This window comes from Sturnira hondurensis, unplaced genomic scaffold (assembly GCF_014824575.4).
Source record: "Sturnira hondurensis isolate 20B ecotype Veracruz unplaced genomic scaffold, ASM1482457v3 Scaffold0021795, whole genome shotgun sequence".
NCBI lineage: Eukaryota > Metazoa > Chordata > Mammalia > Chiroptera > Phyllostomidae > Sturnira > Sturnira hondurensis.
Window position 1 is genome coordinate 9,674,654 of NW_028094426.1, and position 20,195 is coordinate 9,694,848.

At 37.9% G+C, this 20,195-nt stretch overlaps 1 protein-coding gene across 4 annotated transcripts in view; it reads left to right on the top strand.

Moving 5' to 3' along the window:
• The window catches only part of EPS8 (EGFR pathway substrate 8, signaling adaptor), a 168,688-nt gene that overhangs the window by 64,431 nt on the left and 84,062 nt on the right, over nucleotides 1-20,195 (top strand). The window contains exon 1 of one of the 4 annotated variants that reach the window (XM_037033976.1): nucleotides 1,619-1,707. The exons of 2 other annotated variants lie outside the window; for them this stretch is intronic. The gene's annotated coding sequence lies outside the window, so the exon portion shown is untranslated. Of the gene's footprint in view, nucleotides 1-1,618; nucleotides 1,708-20,195 lie in introns of those variants that run through there. One more of the 4 variants, XM_037033977.1, reaches the window with a different exon arrangement.

The window sequence follows — 20,195 nt, forward strand, 5'->3', positions numbered from 1 at the left end:
CAGGTGATTGGTTGGCTCTCTTGTATGTGCCCCAACCATGCACCAAACCCACAACCCAGGCATGTACCCTGACGGGGAGTTTTTCCAGTTACCTTTTGCTTTGCAGGATGATGCCCGACCACCTGGGTCCCACTGTTCAGGGCTCAGTTTCCTTTTCTTTATGGGCTTTTTTTTCTTCCTCTATCTTCTTAATAATTATGCCTTTTTAAAATGCCTAATCACAGCAAATCATTTCCTCACATATTTTATAATTCCTAAATTATAAACTCATCTGCAAGGGGGTTGTTTTTGTTTGTTTGTTTGTTTGTTTTGGTTTGGTTAAGTTTTTCTAGCTTGTAGAAATCCCATGTCGCCTTGCTTATAGAGTGTTACTTTAAGATGGTTTTGTTTGTTTATTCCAGATAGTCCAAGGATATCGTTAGCCCAGGCCCTAATTTATCTTAACTTCTTAGCTTGGAGATTCTTGTGCAAGTAAGATTCAGACCTCAAAACCGTTGTGACACAGGCTTAGGGTTTTAATTTCTGGATGTAGCGTTTCCCTTGCCCTCTCGTCCAGATTCTCAGAGACAAGCTAGCTCCCTTGACGTCTTTCTAAGACAATAGTGGATTTGTTCTGCCCCCTCATCATTTTTGACTGTGATTGCAGCCCTTTGAAGACAGCTCTGGTTTCGTGGAAGGATCTCAGTACCATTTTTATATCTTGTACCGTCAAGACCTCGTCTGCCGCTGCATGGGCACCGTCGGGGCTGCCACACAGAGTTGTCCATGGTGTGTCCTGTGTTAAGAAAAGCGGGGCTGGAAATCTAGCTGTCTTGAGAGAGCACTTTATTCTGATCACTTCTCCTTGAGAGAGCATCTCCTTACCAATTTCAATTAGCAGGAAGCGCTAAAGAGACTCCAGTGATCATTCCTGGCAGCCACAGTTGGCAGGATTTGCTTTTGTGCTCACCACTTTGGCCATCAGTTGTAGCTTTGGATTGGCACCAGGGATTTCCTCTATAGTAGGTAAAACTATTTAATTTTGACCTATTGATTTTATTTAGAGAGAGAGGGAAAGAAGGAGAGAGAGACTGATTGATTGATTGATTGATTTTGTTGTTCCACTTATGCATTCATTGGTTGCTTTTTCTATGTGCCCTGACTGGAGATTGAATTTCCAACCTTGATGCTCTAACCAACTCAGTTACCCAGCCAGGGCTGTATTAACTTTTAAATTTTGCAACACTCTTTTTCATCTTTTATGTTTATAGTGGAAATTGTTCATTTGCTAAGTTGACCGTATTGCTATAGCTGAAATTCCCACAAGTTACTTATTAACCTCTAATCCTCAGATTCCACCTTTTTAAAATGGGAGGAATACTAATGTCTATCTGTAAAATGTTAGTTTGGAGCACGTAGTGAGTTCTCTATCGGTGTTAGCCATCATTATTTGCACCATTGAAAGCTTTAATCCTCCACGTGAGGGAAGAGTTGGAAATGTAGTAGAGGCCGTGTTTACTTACTCAACAAGAAGAGGAAGTCTTAGTTAACTCCCTAGGGAAGCCAAAGGAGAAACTTTGTAGTACTTTGCTGAAACTGAAGCTTGCAGCCCCACCCTTTCTGTTGATACACCAAAGGTCACTTGGCAAGGGGAGTGAGCGGAGAGAATGTCCTCTCAGTGTCGTCCTGGGTGATTGCTCAGAGCAGTTTTGCCTGGACTGTGGGTAGGTAAGTTTGAGTGTGTGGAATATTTTCTTTGCTAAGGAGGGCTCTCAAAGGCATAATTATTGTAGAGGATATTTGTAGGCCTTAACGCATGTAGTGGTAATACTTTTTTTAGTCCCGGTAAGCTCTTTAACAGTCTTTTAAATTCCCATTTGATCTTCCAAGTGGATTCTGAATTTGGTGAAATTGGGACCTCAGATTCCACAGGGTCCTGTTTCCTGGCTTCTGGTGTAGGGAGATAGGGATTTAAAGGATTCACTTCCTTTAGGTCATAGTGTTTAAGAGATAATTTCCCCCAAAAAATTATAGTAAGAAGAAATCTGTTGACTATTCACAGTTAGGAAAGTCTAGACATATCTTGCTTTCATAAAATTATTTTTAAATTAGTATGATGCCCAAAATGCTGTGATTATCCTATAAAATGTTAACTGCTTTGGGTTGTTTATATAATGTTAGTTGTACTATGAAAATTTGCCTATTAACCAAGTTCAGCCTTCTTAGGTTTTTATTGGCTTTGAGTCCACAGACCTAATGCTGCCAAATATCTGTATAAACATTTTCTTGGACCTAAAATGTAGTGAATATGTGTATTTAAAGTTTGTTTTTTTTAAACCCATGTATGTTAATGGAACTTGTAAACGTTTAAATAGTCAATTAATGGGAGTTTTTAAAGAACAACTCTTTCAAAAGATCCAATTTTATAATTATGATGTTTTAAATATAAAATCTGATCTTAGTGACAAATATATATGAGTTTTAACATAGATCTACTTTTATATCTGTTACTGATTTGTTACATTTAGCGTAACTCAGGAAGAGCCTGTTTGTTACTGTTCTGTTACTAGGAGTTGGGTGTATCACAGTATATTAGATAAAGAACAAAAGTATATCACTGGTTTTATCACTGTTTTGATGCTGGGAAGTGTAATGCATTCTTGAGTTAAAGTGCCATTTTTCTGGCTGTATCGCTTCTTTTTGAAATACATTCTTGAGAATATTTCTTTCTAGTGTGTCTCCTTACAGGACAACTATCAATGTACACAAATTCTCACTACCCATACTGACATCAAATGAAGCTTTTTGGTAGCATAAATGGGTGAGGTGGCTTGAGAAGTTGTGGCTTGATAATGTTTAACTGTTGCTGCAAAGCTTTGGGCAACTTTACAGGCCAAATTTAAAGGCAAATATTAGTATCCTGTTGAGTATAAATTTCATATATGCTCTGGGGATGGTATATAAAATATTTTGCTTTTTGACACCCCGCCCCTTGTCCCCTAAAGGAGGCTGTCCCTGCACCTACTTTACCTGGAGTGCTTTAAAAGAGGTTTCTGATTTTCAGCAGCTAGACTTGGAAACAGTTTATTCAATTTAAGTAAATCGCATGTAGGAGAAAATGACTATGGAGAGGATGAGATGTTAGACTCATATTCTATGTAAATAATTCTGAAATAAGTTATGTAGAGAAGTCTCCTTTTTAATTTATTTTTCAATTAGATTGTGTCTTTGATTCATCAAGGTAGGTTTGAAGTTTACTTGGGGGAACTTTCTTGGAGTTTTAAGGGAACAATAATCAACTCATTATACTTTTATTTTATTTTTTAAAATTATATTTTATTATGATATTACAGTTGTCCTGATTTTTCCCTCTTTGCCCCCTCCACCCTAGCACCCCCACTCCATCAGGCAATCCCCCCATCGTTGTTCATGTCCATGGGTTATGCATGTAACTCTTTGGCTACTGCATTTCCTCTACTGTACTTTACATCCCCACGGCTGTTCTGCAACTACCTATTTGTACTCCTCATCTCTTCATCCATTCGCACCCTCTCCTTTCCCATCTGGCAACCTTCTGGTAAACTGACTTCTTTTCTCTCAATTTTAATAGTCTCACTTTATCTTTAACCTTTGACCTTTTAATAATGATGTGTCTTGGAGTGGGCCTCTTTGCATCCATCATATTTGGGACTGTCTGTGTTTCTTGGACTTGAGTGTCTATTTCTTTCACCAAATTAGGGACGTTTTCTTTCACTATTTTTTCAGATAGTTGTCCAGTTTTCACAGCCAGAAGTTGTGGGTGTTTATCTTCCTGGCACTGGAATCCTGGGCTGCGGGGCCTGGTGTGAGTCTGGGACTCCACACTCTCATGATATCCTTCCTGAATTTTTATCCATGTGGGTGTGGGGCCAGCCTGCTATGCATCCACGCCCCTCCCACCAGTTTGGATGGATGTGGTTTCTTCAATTCCATAATTGTCAGACTTCCATTTACTCAATTTCCAACTATCCTGAGTGGTGGTGGTTCTATATTCTAGTTGTAATTTTGACGTTGTGTGAAGAGGTGAGCCATGTCTGCCTATGTCACCATCTTGACTGGAAGCCTTTAGACTTTGAAATAATAGTTTAGTTGAATTGTATAAAAATTTTGTGCAGATGATAAAATAAAATGGATTATCATATAGTCTTTTGGTCTTACAAGATAGTTCTCATATAATTAAAAAAGCATTCTTTAAATTTTTTTATTATAGAGTTAGGTTTGTGCTTTTAATTATTTAATTTGATAGGTAAGCCCTTAAAATGGACTTTTCAGCTGTGTGAAAAATTATGCTTTGCATGTTAGTTAAAGGGTGTGGCATTTGTATACAGAATCTTATCTATAGAATATGTTAACCAGTTTCAGGAATTTGATTAGAGGACATGTGATAGTTTTAATTCTCAATATGTTTAAAAAATTTTTAAAGCAATTTGTAAAATATTATCTCTCTGTGCTTGGTAATGTAAAATCTGAGATGAATCGTGTCTGTTTCTTAAGCTTGTTGTAGAATCTCGCATGAATATTTGTCCAAAAAGGCTTTGCATTTAGGAACATTGGTGTACAGTTTCTTGAGTATTAAAAATACATCGTGTTAGTTATTTATGCATTCCAGAACCATATTATTTAATTTTACTAATTATATGATCTTAATGATCAGATTTAAATATCCGACTTCTTATTACTATTAGGTTGCATTGCAGTCTTTGTTTTCTCTCATTGTTTGTAAAAAAAACACTGCCCCCATCTGCAGGTAGTTTTTCTTCATTCCACTGTTTTACACAATTTGCCAGACCAAGTGACACAGTTAGTATCCATTAAGTAGAGCCCATGAATATCAATCTTGGACACAAAGCCTGGGATTGTACTTGGGAAAAGGCCTCCTGCTGCTCCTGCCTTTCCTTCCAAAGACTCTGAATGTAGTCTCTCAATTTATTCAAAGCCTGGATTTGTGAAAGCCAACGGGGCTCCCTGCTCATTCATAACTATGTTGCACTCTTCTTGCTAAAACTTGTCAGCAGCTTTCTCATTTCCTGTCATATAAAACTCAAAGTCTGGTGTGTAACTTACCATTTGTAGACCTGTAGCCTAATTTATGGCCTAAGCTTCTTGATGTTAATGCTTTACACCTCCCATTTCCTGTCTTTCTCTTTACTTAGACTGCAATCAGAAAGTCTCTAACATCCAGAGTTTACCTCATCCATAGCATCTACCATTCACCCTCATTAAATTTCTTCTGGTCCCCTCTTTCAACATGGAAGGTAATCTGTTATGTCCTTTTTGCATTTGCTTCCTATTCTGTCTTGTCTCAGTGTTATTTTTTTTCATGTGTTATAATATTTTACACCCCCTGTTATGGAATTGACTGAGTTTAAATGATCCGCTGAGTTGAGCTTGCATCGATCTCTTTTGATGGTTGGCTGTGGTTTCATCTTGTATGTCCCATGTTGTATTTAGTAGATTCTCATTGTAAATACTGGGCGACGAATAAATGGAATGACGTGATAGTGAGTTCTTGACCAGCAGACGTTTCACTGCTCTGTTGGAGCAGACATTTAGTTAGGGACAGAGGATCAACTAGAGATCTCAACAGGTATGGCATGGCTGTTTGAATCGAACTCTTCTCAATAGTGAAATCTGAAGAAACAGCCAAAGTGTGGTTAAGAAATCATTTAGACTATGTTTAGTGGCTTAATACTGACAAGGTAGCCGTTTTCTAGGTAAAGGCTTCAGGATGAATAGGAAATTGAAGAGTAATATAGGCTTTGTAAATAGTGACTATAGTCTGAATCAGAACATTTTCCCAAAGTTTATAGTTAGGGAATAAATACTGTCAGTTCTGCTATCATGCTTGTTTTGAAAATGAGGATTTATTCCTACCTTACTGATATGAGGGGATAATTTGAATATATTATAATTCTTACATTTATGTGTGATTTTGTCTCAGTAATAGTAGGTAGACACAGAAAACCTTACCCAGCTGAACCAGGCCACGTAGGAATACACAAAATACATACACACACGCCTCAGATGTCTTCCACCTGCCTCACTTCACTGCATCATCCGTCCGTATGGGCCACAACCATCCATGTCTTGTTTTATGATTTCCCCTTCAATTTCAGATAGTTCTTCTTCCGCCATTTCACAGTAACTCACACGCTGCCACCCTTTGGACAGCCAATTCCACAAGCAAAGTTTAGGTCTTACTCAAGACCTTAAACTGTGAAATGGTTTTTATTAGATTCTTCTCTTTTTTTTACTTGTTACCTATGGCCATTATTTTCATAAACCCTGGGGTTTTAATGACATGATTTTTGCATACCATTGTGATTTTTAGGGATGCACATGTTGCATTATAACACAACTGACTATGCTAATTGATAACATACAGAGTATGAACTGATAGTTCTCTCTCTCTTCATTTTAACCCTCCCTCTCCCCTCTCTTTTAATGGTGAAAGACAGTAAATAGTCCCTACAAGGAAGAGCCCACCGCCACACAGCAAAATGTCAAAGAACTTGTTTAAACAGTGTTGTTAAGCGGCAGGGGGGCGGGGGGTGCGTTTACCAGTGGAAATAAATAGGGTCAAAAGCAAGTAAAGATGAAGTTAACATAAAAGGCCCACTGCCCCCTGGAGTAAAAATATACCTTACCCTTAAATAATAAAAAATATGTTTAACAGTTTTAGAGCCCTTGCTGTGTACCAGGCACTGTAAGTCTTGACATGGGTTATGTTATGTAGTTTTTACTAATACTATAAAATAGGCATTATTACTGTCTTTATTTTATGGATGAGGAAAAAACGGCTCACAGAGATTAATTCATTTGCCCAAGGTCGAAAACTCGTACATATAAATGGCAGGGCCAGTTCTTAAATCAAGTCTAACTTCTTTGTCACAGACCTTAGGGGCCTCTTAGAGTACTTTGTAGATTATAAATAACTTCCGATGTGTTATTTCCTCTGCATTTAACTGTGTCAGGTTGGCATCACAAACTCTTTTGACCTCTGTAATAGATGAAGAAAGAAAGGTACTTAGGCAAAAAATACACAGATGATCAGAGACAGAACCATAACAGAAACCAATACCAGATTCCTAATTCAGAGTTTTATCCCATATAAGAAGGAGAAATATTGGATAATTGGCAATACTAGAGGTGAGCTGAACTAAAAAGAGAAGAAGAAATGATTGTTGGAAGTTGGGGACAAAAAGGTGAATTTATAAGACTATGTCATGACTGAGAGGAGGGAGCCGGATGGAGAATGAGCAGTAGGAGCCTCTGACTCTCTGGTACACAGAGCCCAATCAGGTTCTCGTAAAGGGACTCAAAGGAGCACCAGTTTCAGCACAGGAATATGGTAGGAGAGATTTGAGGCCATGAGCATAATAAACTGATTATGTTGTAAGTCCTGATTGGTAGTAGGCTCAGAAACAAACACATACGCACGCACACACACACACACACACACACAGAAAAAAGAGAGGAAAGATACTAGTGAAAGCCCTCACTCACGAGGCTTTATTTGTGCTTACAGCCCCTATCACTATGTCTTTAGGTAGTCAGTTACCTTGCACAAAACAAGTGCTTCATCAGTGTTTGTTGAACTGGGGGTTTGATAGCGGTTCTTCAGTTGACTGTTGATTAAGAGCCAAATATTATGCAGGTAATAGAATACATAATGGTGGAATTAATGAGCGTTTATGAACTTGAAGCATGGGTCAGCAAACTATGGCTAGTGGGGCTGTTTTCCTCTCTTGAGCTAAGAGTGGTTTTTACATTTTTAATGGGTTATTAAAAACAAAAATGAAAATGAAGAGTAACAACAGAGACCATATGTGGCCCACAAACCCCAAAGTTGACCCTTTGCAGAACTTTTGTCAACCCCTGACCTGAAGTATGGCCCATGAAGCAAAAGTTACACTCTATCTTTCTTAGGAAATCATGTTGGGTAATAGAAACTGATATTATAGTGGGGTAAATAGAGCACTGCATTTTCCAACATGCACTTTTTTCCACCTTGCATGTAGGAGGGACTTGATATTTATTTAGTATGGTATTTTGCTAGGGGTTTTGTGTACTTTATAACCTTGAAGGATTATAACTACTTTACAAAGGGAGAAGGTAGGCTCATAGACGCTAAAGTACACTTAAGGTTTCACATTTAGTAAGGCGTGGGATTCATGTTTATCTGAGTCTCCCAGAGAAGAGATAAAAAAATAGTGGAGAAAATTTGTTTGTAAAAATTGAGTGTGACTGTTCACAATTCTGGCTTGAAAATGTCTAATTAGGTATCAGTTGTGGACATTTGTGATAACTTTAGCTAGTACCTAATATATAAACAAAATATTTAAATTTTACACGCAAAGAATAGCATTGGTTGGAAAACTGTAATTTTATTATATCATTTGCATACGAAGGAAGATCTCTGGATAAACTGTATTTGGAGGTGTAAAGAAAAGGTAAAGAAACATTCAAGTCTCATATTAAAAACTTAAAATGATGGTTATCCTTAAAGAAGGATGAGGCTTAAAATATTGTCCATATAAAGTGTAAAACAGAAAAGTGTGTTCTGTGTCGGTAGAAGTGTACCAGGAAGCAGGGGATTTTTGAAAAGCAGATGTTAAACAAATACTGGCCCATATGTTTAATTGTAAAGTTTTATGAAGATTCCAGGGTATTATGAAAACATGTAATGAGGGATCTAATATACCCTGGTGTCTCAGGGCAGGACTCCTCCAGATGGGCCGTTTAAGCTGAGATCCAGGAGTTAGGCAGGCAAAGACATAGAGGATTGTTATTTCAGCCAGAGTATCCATAGGCCTTGAGGATGGAAAGAGCTTAGCATGTTCAAGTAAATATCTAAAAAGGCCACTGTATCTCCTAACAACTTTGAGGACAGGGACTACATCTGTTTTGTTCATCATTGTATATCCAGTTTCATACATACAGTACCTACTGACACATAGTGAGTCCTCAACAAGGTCACTGAATTCATAAAGGATGAATGGACATTTCACTCTGCAGTTCATTGTATAATTATGAGTACAGGGATTGCTTTGGATGAAGGATGCTACCCTTCCTTCTGAAGCCTACCTAATTATATTAAGAACTCAGATCGGTCCTTACCCTAGGCTCCTTGCAGCCCAGCTTTCCTAAAGCCTAACTGTTCCTGTCAGGGTGTCTGAATAGAGCTTGACCTGGAGACAGTCTGCACAGAATAGTTAGGAAAAAGGAACGTAGACCGCTTTTACTGGATATGAGAAGGAAAGGTGAATTTGCATTATTAAAACGTCAGCAACAAATCTGACATAGAATGAATATAGCCACTTTCCTAAAAATAACCAGCTGAGGGCGGGGGTGTTCTGTACTAAAACATACCGTCCCAGGTTCTCTGGGTGATCATCAGTCACCAAATACCACATGAGAATCAGGCTAGAGGTTCAAGTAATAAGTTAAATATTCAGATGCTTCCTATTTGTGCGGCCTATTTCTTCATAATCAAATTTGAACTTCTAAATTAAGGCAGTTTTTTTATAGGTTGGGTGCATTCAGGAATTTATAAAGTAGAAAGAGAATGGCAACAGGGTTGGGTATTTGCCAATAAAGTATTTGAAATCAAGTTGTAGTAGATAACTTTATAAGGTATTACCATAAAATTGAGGTGAATTGGGGGTTTACAACAATTAAGGGAAGAGAGATGATAACTTTAGGTGGGAAGCCAAATGGAAATTGGAGACAGAAGGAAAGAAAACCTTTCGGAGCTATTCATGAATATGAATTTTTCAGCTAAAAAAAGAATAAGCAACAAGTAGTAAAAACACATGTAGAGTTGGTCATACCAGAATTTAATAATGACACTTGTGTATGCTTTACTTATGCTTAAACTTCAGTGAGCTTAGTTTAACGCTATCCGATCATTGGGGGTTTCATGTGAAGTTTGAGGAGTTTTCTTACTGGTTGTCATGAATCTATTCCCTTACAGAGAGTGTGATACAAACAGTATTGTCTAGCATATGAGGTTAATGCCTGTTAAGAGTTGTTCTTCTTTCTTTCTTTCTTTCTTTTTTTTGATCAGTGAGGGAGAAAAAAACAACTGCTCTCCCCCAGCAGATACTATAAGGTGCTACTGGAGTGTAGAAAACTCTTAGTTATTTTTTAATGGTTTCTTTTTTTAAGTTAAACTTATTGAGTCAGCTATTGTCAAAGTCACTTGGCTCATTACCAGGAACAGAGGATATTTTAACTATTGCAGTTAACAATTGATTTTTTCATAAGACATCAAGTTAATGATAACTTTTAAAATGAAAATTAGAGGTGTGTCTTGTGCTTTTTAAATCTTTTAAAGTCTTAACAACTTTTGTTAGTGTTCTTTCGTAATTCCTATTGATATTTGCTATGGAATTTAATGGACCGATTAATTATAAAAGCAAGATCTAAGTCTTTTCTTCTCTTATCACTTTAAAAGTTTGACCTCAGAAGCCGTCCTATTGAGTGTATGTATATTCTGTGTGTGGATGTGTGTGTGCCTTCTTAGGCATACTAATGGGTTTTATTTTGTTTAGTGCATGTTTTCCTGAAATCTTGTATGCTTATTAGATTGTTTAGAAGCTCACTGAAGAAGTGGAAAATGCAGAGGAATTTTAAAAAATTATTTGAGCCATTTTATAAGTGCTTTCATGTTGTCCTTATGTAAAGGAACATATCTATTCCAAATCATTTTATATTTTCACAGTAATTTTCGGTATACATTGTCTTATTTTATGCCCTCAGTATACTGTGAGATTGAGATCAGTGTGTGAAGGTGGAACTTAGGGCCGCACTCCATTTGTCTAATAAGGATCAGTGAGAAATGGTGTCTGTAGGAGGCACTTTCAGATAAGGTTAGCACTGGGCCCAGTCTGGAATTGATAAACACTGAACCAGTGCTCTTTTCCCCCCAGAACAGCTTGTTTGATGGCTCTTGTAAATTAGGAATTGTGTCTCTTGATTTCTATTAAAGTGGAGTATATGATAATTTAATCATATTAAAAAGTATATATACACATGTGTATATTTATATATGCATGTATACATACTCAAAGGATGATAAAGATGGCTTTAACTTATGAGTTGGTGTGTTTGCCCTGGAAGTTTTTAGCCTCGGTGCATTATAGAGACAGCTACAATAAGATGCAGCGTTTGTCTTACAGATCAGGCACCCGTACCTGGTGGACTCGCAGATGTTCCTAGTTTATCCACTGCTTAGTTATTGTTTTGGTAAAATACACAAACACAACATTTATTCATCTTTACCCGTATAGTTCAGTGGTATTGTTGTGCAAGCATCACTACCGTCCATTTTCACAAATGGAAACTCTGTGCCCGTTAAACAATAAATGCCCGTTTTCCCACCCCCAAGTCCCTGGAAATCACCGTTCTACTTTCTGTGTCTGTGAATTTGGTTACTCTAGGTAGACATGCAGTGGAATCATTTAGTACTTGCCCTTTTGTGACTGGCTTACTTTACTTAACCCGGCTTCAAGCTTCAACCATGTTGTAGCACGTATCAGAGTGTCCTTCCTTTAAAAGTCTGAATAATATTCCATTGTATGTGTATACTAGATATTGCTTATCCATTCACTCATCAACATGCAGTTAGGTTGCTTCTACGTTTTGGCTGTTGTGAATAATGTTGCTAATAAATGCGTGTACAAATATGTGTGTGAGACCCTGCCTTCAGTGCTGCTGGGCGTAGTCCTAGAAGTGGAGTTGCTGGGGTGAATGGTAATTCCGTGTTGAATTGTTTTGAGAAACTGCCTTACCGTCTTCCTCAGTGGCCTCACCGTTAAAGGAGTGTTTTAAATGAAAACCAGACACAAACCAACCTTCAATTCTTTTAGTCTCTAGATTTTTTAAATCAACTTTACTAAGATAGGGTGGATAATAGTTGGATTTCTATATAGATTGGATTTCTGAGGTAACTAACAACTAAAAAAATGTAGGTTGTGTCCTTATAGATTATTGGTAGGCACCTTTTAAATTGGTTAAATTTTCTTCCTGGAGGACTTCCTGGAGAAACTCCAGTCTCTCTCTGGAGGACTCAGGAGTTTGAAAAAATTAGGGGGCTGCCATAGGGGAGTCTTAGCTTTTCCAAAAAAAATATGTAGAGCAGAATACAATTGAGAAGATTCTCACAGGAATGAAACAGATAAAATTATCTAAAAATTAGTTTACTTTGTTTTCTAATCTAGTCTGCCCTCCAGAATGCCCCTATAATTATTTTACTAAAAAATAGTACTGACTGCTAGTTTTCCCTTTTTGTAAAAATTAAGTCCAAATTTCTTTACATATTCTGCCAGGCCCCTCACGATCTGGTGTCAGGCTCTTCTTTGCCGCATCATCCTTTGTGTCCCCATGTTGCAGCCACACCAAATACCTCACTACAGCGTTCCCTGAAACGGGCGTCCTTCCCTGTGCCAGCTTCGCGTGTGTCTGGCATGCCCTCTCATGTACTGGGCGGCACCCCTCTACGTCGTTCAGACCTGGTTCCATAGTTTCCTTTTATGTGCAACCTACCAACGGCTGCTCTAGGCCGATGCTTTCATAGTACATCATTGGGATCACAATAGCATTTACTAAATTGCATCGTAATCATTTCTGCATATCTGTCTAAGCCGGGTGCTCTCGGAGGAGACAAACGCTGTTCTTGTCATTTGCCTTTGTGCGCAGCACACCTGGGGGTGCAGACAAAAACATACTGAATGGATTTCTCTGTGGTTTTGCTCAGTGTAGAGGGTGTTTGCTTCTACTAAAGAATTATTCCATAGATAAGCTGAAATTCCTGTCATAATTTCACTAACTACTAACAACTGGGTGTATCTTACCATGGGCAGAAGTACCAAAGAGGCTGATGTAATGTTCTCCAGTAGCTTGTCACCGCTCCATTTCTATGCAGATTTCGTACACTTCTGGCCACACTGACTTCATAGCTGCCCTTACATTACCCTAGATCCCTTCTGTCCTAGGAGAAAGTGTATGGTAATTCCTACTTACATGTTAGTGACATAATCTATTATTATTCCTCGAAGTTTTTGTACTGTGAAAGTGGTCCCTAGGTAAAAATGCTTAATTCGAAAAAGGAATGACTTAATTTCCAGGGGTCGAATTTCATTCAGTATGTTGTCTGGGTAAGGGATATACTTTCAGGAAGCCGCATACTCTGCCTCGGGCCTAGAATCACAGCGGGCGGCAGGCAGGCCTCCCAGGGCACCTCGGCACCTTCGGCGCCTCCAGGGTGGTGGTAACTCTGGGAATATTGCGTTTCCTCGGGCTGCCGCTTTAGGGTTTTGCTCTTCTCTTACCCTGCTCCTCAGTAGTAGGCAGGTCAGAGTGATGTGGCTTCTTTCAAAGTACGTGGTCTGCATCATGAGTTAACTGGGAATTTCTTTTTTAAATATTTACAACTAGAAAAGTATGTAGTCATTTAATATTTAAACTAGGTTCTCTGAATCGGTTACAGATACGAGTGAACACTTATTAGCTGACTCAATGTATGAAATCACGGTCTTTCTACTGTAAGCACAATACTGTGAGGGTCGGGTGTTTGAAATCTTTCCAGTCTAGATTACTCAAGAGGAAACAAACAGCAAGATTTCCATTTAATTGCTTGTTATTTTGAAGAAGAAAATGTTATGTGTTATTTTCTCCCCCAAGGCCTGTGTCCAGGGCAGAATCATTTTGGTGTTTTTCTAGTTCTGTGAGATATTTTCAATGTTTTAGAACTAAAAAACAAGTGAGACTGACGTAAATGTATCTGGACGGTGGAATGCTTCAACCTTTATCTAAGTAATTGTTCTTGTAGATTATAAAGGCTTAGTATTATTTGTACCCAAATCCTACTGATATAACACACTAGAATCAATAAACTAACGTATGAGGACATACATAAATTTTGGCACACATCTTGTAAACGTTTATAAGCGTACATAAGTACCTGTGTGTAATTGTACAAGTGTATGTGTCTCTGTGTGCTATGTATGTTTAAGTTATAATGAGCATTCTAATGTGAGGGCTAGGGCATCACAGACAGTCACGCTGGCAGAAACCGAGTGTGAGCTCCTCCATCGGTCTGCTCGGGTTTGAGGGCTCACAATATCGGGTGCGGGTGGTTCTGTGCTTCAGTTTCCTTGTCTGCACAATTGAGATAATAATAGTACCTGTCTCTTAGAGGAATTGTGATTACCCTTTGAATTAATGTGTGCCAAGAATATATAAAAATGTTTGGCTCATACAAGCACTCGTGTTGTTTACTGTTTTGGTAAATTATTATTAAATATTGGCCACACGGTTAATTCAGAGAGAAAAAAGTGAATTACTTTGGGGGAAAAAAGTGACTGTTTTGAAGCCAAAAACATGAGTTAATTTTGCAGGTTAAAATCATAAAGTTGTTTCTTTATCATTAAAAGATTACGGTATAATGAGGCATATGTGTAAGTTGTCAGTGATTTATTCATTATCCTATTCCTTGGATTATCTATTCTGACTGTATTTACAGTTTTCCCTTTCATGACCAGACAATGTGTTTATGAGATGGTCTCTACTTTAAAGCTGGTAGGTTTAGGAAGATATATGTCTCTTGTCCATTTTTCACTAGACTTCAGTTTTGTCTAATGATTGTTTAGACACTTGTTAGACTTCCTTCCAAGAAAAACATTGGGTGTTTCAGGAACTGGTCTCAGTGACTCAGAGGATAATACTTTTTCCTCTGAGTCAGTTCTGAACCTCCTTGATATAAATAGGCGTCCTTTTACCAAGAGTTCTGCTTTTCAGATAAGATGTTAAAATCATTATTGATACATGACCACATCAAGAGCAATCCTTTCACTGATATTTCAGCTCAGTTAACACCGAAGGGGTCTTTAATTGAAAATGTAGAAATTCTGCTAAGTAAATTTGAAGAATTAATTCATTTCTGTATTTCTGAATTAGTTTCTATTTTGCATTAAATTTGCTTAAGATAAGAGTCATGTGTGTCAGGTGTCCATTTGTGTCAATTTTAGGGGAAATTTACATTGGTGATATATCCCCTTTGGTCACCAAAATTCTATGAACTTTCGCACAGGAATTATTTTCCAAAATGCTGTGCTAGTTTGCCAAATCTTGGAACTGCATTAGAGATACAAAGGAATAAATCAGAGTGATTCTCCATAGCTACATTTAAAAATGCTAAACATAATAAATAATTGTTGAATGACCAGATATTGTTAAGGTTGAGTTATTTAGGGAAGACTTTAAAAATGGACTAGTGAATGAGGGATTAATAGATGTAAGGTATAAAATTGCAAGTGTGAAGGGTGTTTAGGGTAAATCATAAAGGAACTGATAGATGCAGATAATAGATCTTAAGTAATCTGAGTGTGCCTTTGCATATAATCCACCTAACAGTCGTATTCTCAGTTTTACATGAGTAAAGAGAGCCTTAGAGAGGGTATGATTTGCCTAAAATCATAGGGAGATAGTAGAGTCAGGATTTACATTCAAGGCTGTAGGCAGCCTTTTTACTGTGACACATGTTCTTTTTACTGTGACACAATATCACAGTGAAAGCGTTGGCATATTATTTCTAGTAGCTCTGGAAAAAACATCTAGTAAGCATTTTCCTTCTTGGCAGAAATATTAAAAATTTTTAAGGGCTAGGGAAGTTGTCTTTGGATGCTAGGAAATTGCCTTATGGTCAAATTTGCTAGCCCCCGCCCCCCCGGCCCTTAGGGAGCATCAAATAAGACAAAAATGTATTTATTTATATATTTTTAGAAAGAGGGGAGGAGAGGAAGAAATAAAAGGAGGGAAATGTGAATGTAAGAGAGAAACATTGATTGGTTGCTTCTTGCATGCGCTCCAGCCAAGACCAAACCCTCAACTCAGGCACGTGCCCTAACTGGGAATCGAACTGGTGACATTTCGGTTTGTGGGATGACGCCCATCCAACTGAGCCACACCATTCAGGGCCAGGACTATCTATTTTCTAGCAGCAGATTATTCTCTTTGAGCCTCTGTAAGGTTCTCAAGGTCAGTTGAATATGTTTAGGGAAAATTTTTGGGTAGTGGTGATTCATGCTGTGAATACTTTGCCCTGTTTAGAGTCTGCTTTTTTGTTTTGGCATCTCCAGTCATTACAAGGGAATGCCACTTTGTCCCATCCTATTTTCACAGGCAAGGAAGCAGCTATGTGACTCTTGGGAAAGTTGGCCTTTCTTGAAGCAACAACAGTGGTAGTTGAGATAAAGCACCACTCTTGTAAACACTGCCTCCTGTCTCATAAAATTCAAACACTTGTTTCCTGGGAAGATTTTGGTTTTAACATCCCTGAATGAAGTATCTTCAGTTCTTGGGAGAGCAGGGAAATTCATCTTTTTCTTCACAGCTAACTAGTTGGAGTGTGCTACTGTGTACTGCCATGTACTGCTCCTGGGATTACCAGCTAAATGGTAAAGGAAGAAAAGTAAAAAATCCCTCCTGTCACCACACCTTTATTTGTAGGCAGGGGTGAGTTGATGAGGGTAACTGAGAGCCCATTGTCAAAGGTATTTAAGTAACTTCCCTTCCACACAAATGAGAAAATAGGATGCCTTTCTCTTATGCTCTGTTCTGTCATGTGGTCTGTATAGGTGAATTGATATGACAGGAAGCAGGTCACTGAGCTAATATGTGGGCCTTTGTCACTGATGTCACTGAGCTAATGCTTTAGAGCTTCAAAGAACTCTTGGCAGTACCCTAGTTTCCAGCCCAATCAGTACTGATGAGGGACACACTAGTTTCAGTGACATGTCCGAGGGCACAGAGTGAGAAATCGTACCGACAAAGCAAGGAGTAGTATTAGTTTTGATGTTCACCATTCTTTTTAAACTCAGAACAAATCTAAATCAAGTTAACATCTAGGATGTTCCAACAATGATATTTTCTCCACACTCACAGAAAATGGGTGGGTTCAGGTAAGATGGCAGACAAGTAGATGGAGATGTCTGTTTTATAGAGTGAATGGAAGTGACTTGGAGAGACTTTTTGGGGAGTTGAGTTGACACTGCCTGCTCTTTTCCCTAAGGGCTCTTGTTAGAGGCTAGTGATGCTAAATATTTTCTGTTTTTAACTCTTCAGCTAGTTAAAATATTTCATACTAAGTTTTTTTGCTTTTAGAGCATTGTTTTATTATTATTTATCTATTTATTTATTTATTTTTATTTGCAAGAAAGAGACACACACACAGACACATTGATTTGTTGTTCCATTTACCTGTGCATTCATTAGTCATTTCTTGTATGTGCCTTGACTGGGGATTGAACCTGCAAACTTGGTGTATTGCAACAGACCACTCTCTAACTAACTGAGCTACCTGGCCAGGACCTCATCGTATCTTTTCTTTTTGAATTTTTAATTGTTTTACATTATTTTTATTGTATTTTTTCTATTATCATTGATCCCCCTCTCTTCCGCCTCCCCCCATCAATCACCATCCTGTCATCTATGTCTATGATCATTCATTCTGTCTTTTCTTAATAAGAAGATTTGAAGTTAAGCATCTTAATTTAGTCAATTAAAAAATAATTAAGGGGATACTTTTTTATTTGTTAAATAAATATTTACTGAGAACTTATTTCATGTTAGGAGCTACGCTTAGCACTTGGTATTCATTAAAATTATTTAGCCCCTGCCCTCGCGAAACTTAAAATTCTGTGTACAAACAAGAAAATAAGAACTTACTACAGTATGATAAGTGCATCATAGTGTTAGTCTCCAGTTTTATGGGAATATGTGAGAGGCATCTGTCCTACTGTGGGGAAATCAGGGAGGGCCTCCCAAGACTGAGATCTGAAGTTTGATAGAAGTTGGCCAGGTGAAGAGGGCAGAGAGGTCTTTGGGTGAAAGGATATTTCAGATAGATGATGTCCCTTTAAGACAAGAGTATGAAAAACAACTCAGTATGACTGATGCATAGTTAGCAAGGGGAGGGGCTGGGGGGAAGGTCCTGGAGGGAGAAGGGGAGAAGGCAAGAAGGCAAGGACGGCGAGAGAAGAGACTTGACAGGTGTGCAGGGACAGCTCACCAGAGAGTTCTGTGCTGTGCATTCCAATTGGGTGTCATCTGTGGGATGTTATCTGCAGGGCATTGGGAAACTTTGATAGAATTTTGGTAACAGAGAATAAAAAATTAAGTTTTAGAAGGGTGTAATCTTAGATTGCTTCAAATTTTACCTGTAAAAACTGAAATTTTTTCAGTTTAGATCATTAAGAGACCAAAAGATCATTTAAAATGATGTTACTCTTCATTGATAGATTGTTGTTGCTTTTATAACACAAATGCATGGACTTTAAGAAATAAGACCAAATGTAGGAAAGACATTATCAGAAACAATCGCGTTCTTCTCTTGAAGTGTAATATATTGAAACTATTGAAAGAAGTTGCTGGGTTTAAGCTGTGCTGACAGCTTAGGTGCTTGAGGAAAACTGGTAACTCTTTCCCCCATCAAACTCCATAAAACCAGGAAAGGTTTTGTTAGAAAAAGCAATGTATACTTTAAAGTTGATTTGTTGAAGTTCCTGAGAGAGTGTATTTCCTACGGAAGTTGGAGGAAAAGTACCTACTATGTAGTATTCTGTTACATAGAGGTAAGATGGAAAATCTCTACAAGTTTGTCTTTTTTTTTGCTTTGCTTTTTGATATATCTCTTTCATAATAATTCTTACATCCCTTTGTTTTTAAAAACCCGTGTTGCTTCACAGTTGGATATAAGAGTCAAGTGTAGTGTTTCTGATTGTTCTTACGCAGTTGGAATCTGTTCTCGTAGGTAAGTATTCTGTGGTAGGCATGGGCTGACCTGAACACCAGTCAAGGAGATGCCATTGACCGTTAGAAATTTGTGATCCTTTTGAAACTCTAAGGTCCATTGTCTTTATTTCAGCACTACTTTTGACTTTTTATCTTGATACTACTTCTAATAGTCCTGATTATCACCTGTCTTCATAAACTTTCAAAATCCAGCTTCTTTTCTTTCTTGTTTATAAGTAAAACTAGATTGTTAGTTCTTTTCTAAATAAATGCATGCGCGCTCATGTATAATAAATTTATAGCAAAAGAAAGAAATACCTTTAATTCCCTCTAGATGCTTTGTGACCATGTCATTTGGGGTGAAAAACAACTTTTTAACCATTATTTTCCTCTGTGTGGCAGAGTAGTTAGATTTCATATATGCTACTTATTTGCTCTTTGACATTGGGCATAGTATTAAAACTTGATACCTAGTTTAACTCATCTGTAAAGTGAAGATGGTGAGGGTTCCTACCTCATGAGTTTGTTGTAACAATTAAAATAATACTTAGTGCCTCAGTGCGGAGAGCATAGTGTGATGTGAGTGTTAGCGACTACTGCTTGCTCTTCCCTCCTCTTCTCTACTGCTAGCTGTCCTGGTAGTAGGTTAGTACTTAGAGCATTGATTTTATGAAATCAGGTGGCTTAAAATGGGGACAGTGGTTATGTTAGCTAAATCCAAACCTAATTTATTTAATAAAGGGCTGTAATTAATTTTGGTGGCTATTTAGAGATATTAAAATAAACTTGTTCTTATGAGCAACACGTTTATTATTAAATCAGATCATGCTTCTTTCTCCAGTTTTCCACCTCAGCTTACAGACCATTTTCCCAGGGGCTTAGAGATGGGAACTGTGCTGATGAGAAGAAAGAAATGCAAATGTGGCCTTACCAGCCCTGTGATAATTCCCTCCTCAAATTTCCTCTTCCTTCTGCCCTCAAACATCCTACTCACCCACACGGATCCATCTTAGCTTCCCAAACAAAAATCCACACAACGTGATCCAGGAACATGGAGGTTTTTGGTGATTCTCCCAGCCCCTGGCTGATCCAAACCCTCTTTTCACTATTAATTCACTGTAGAGAGTTGTGTTTGCTCTGTTTCAGTTCCAGGTGTTCAATCTGGGAATATAATTCTTGGCCAAAAAAAAAAATCTTATTTGATTTATGAATTAATACTGGCCCCAAAGTGGTCATGTTCCTATAAAAAAAATGTCCCATTGCCACTCTACTGGAATGAGTAGTTCAGTTGTTTCTCTCTCATTTTCTGATTTCTCGTTGAATCCAGGTTCTTAAACTTGAAGTATCTGAAGTTAGCATTTTATAGATTTTACTGCTTTATT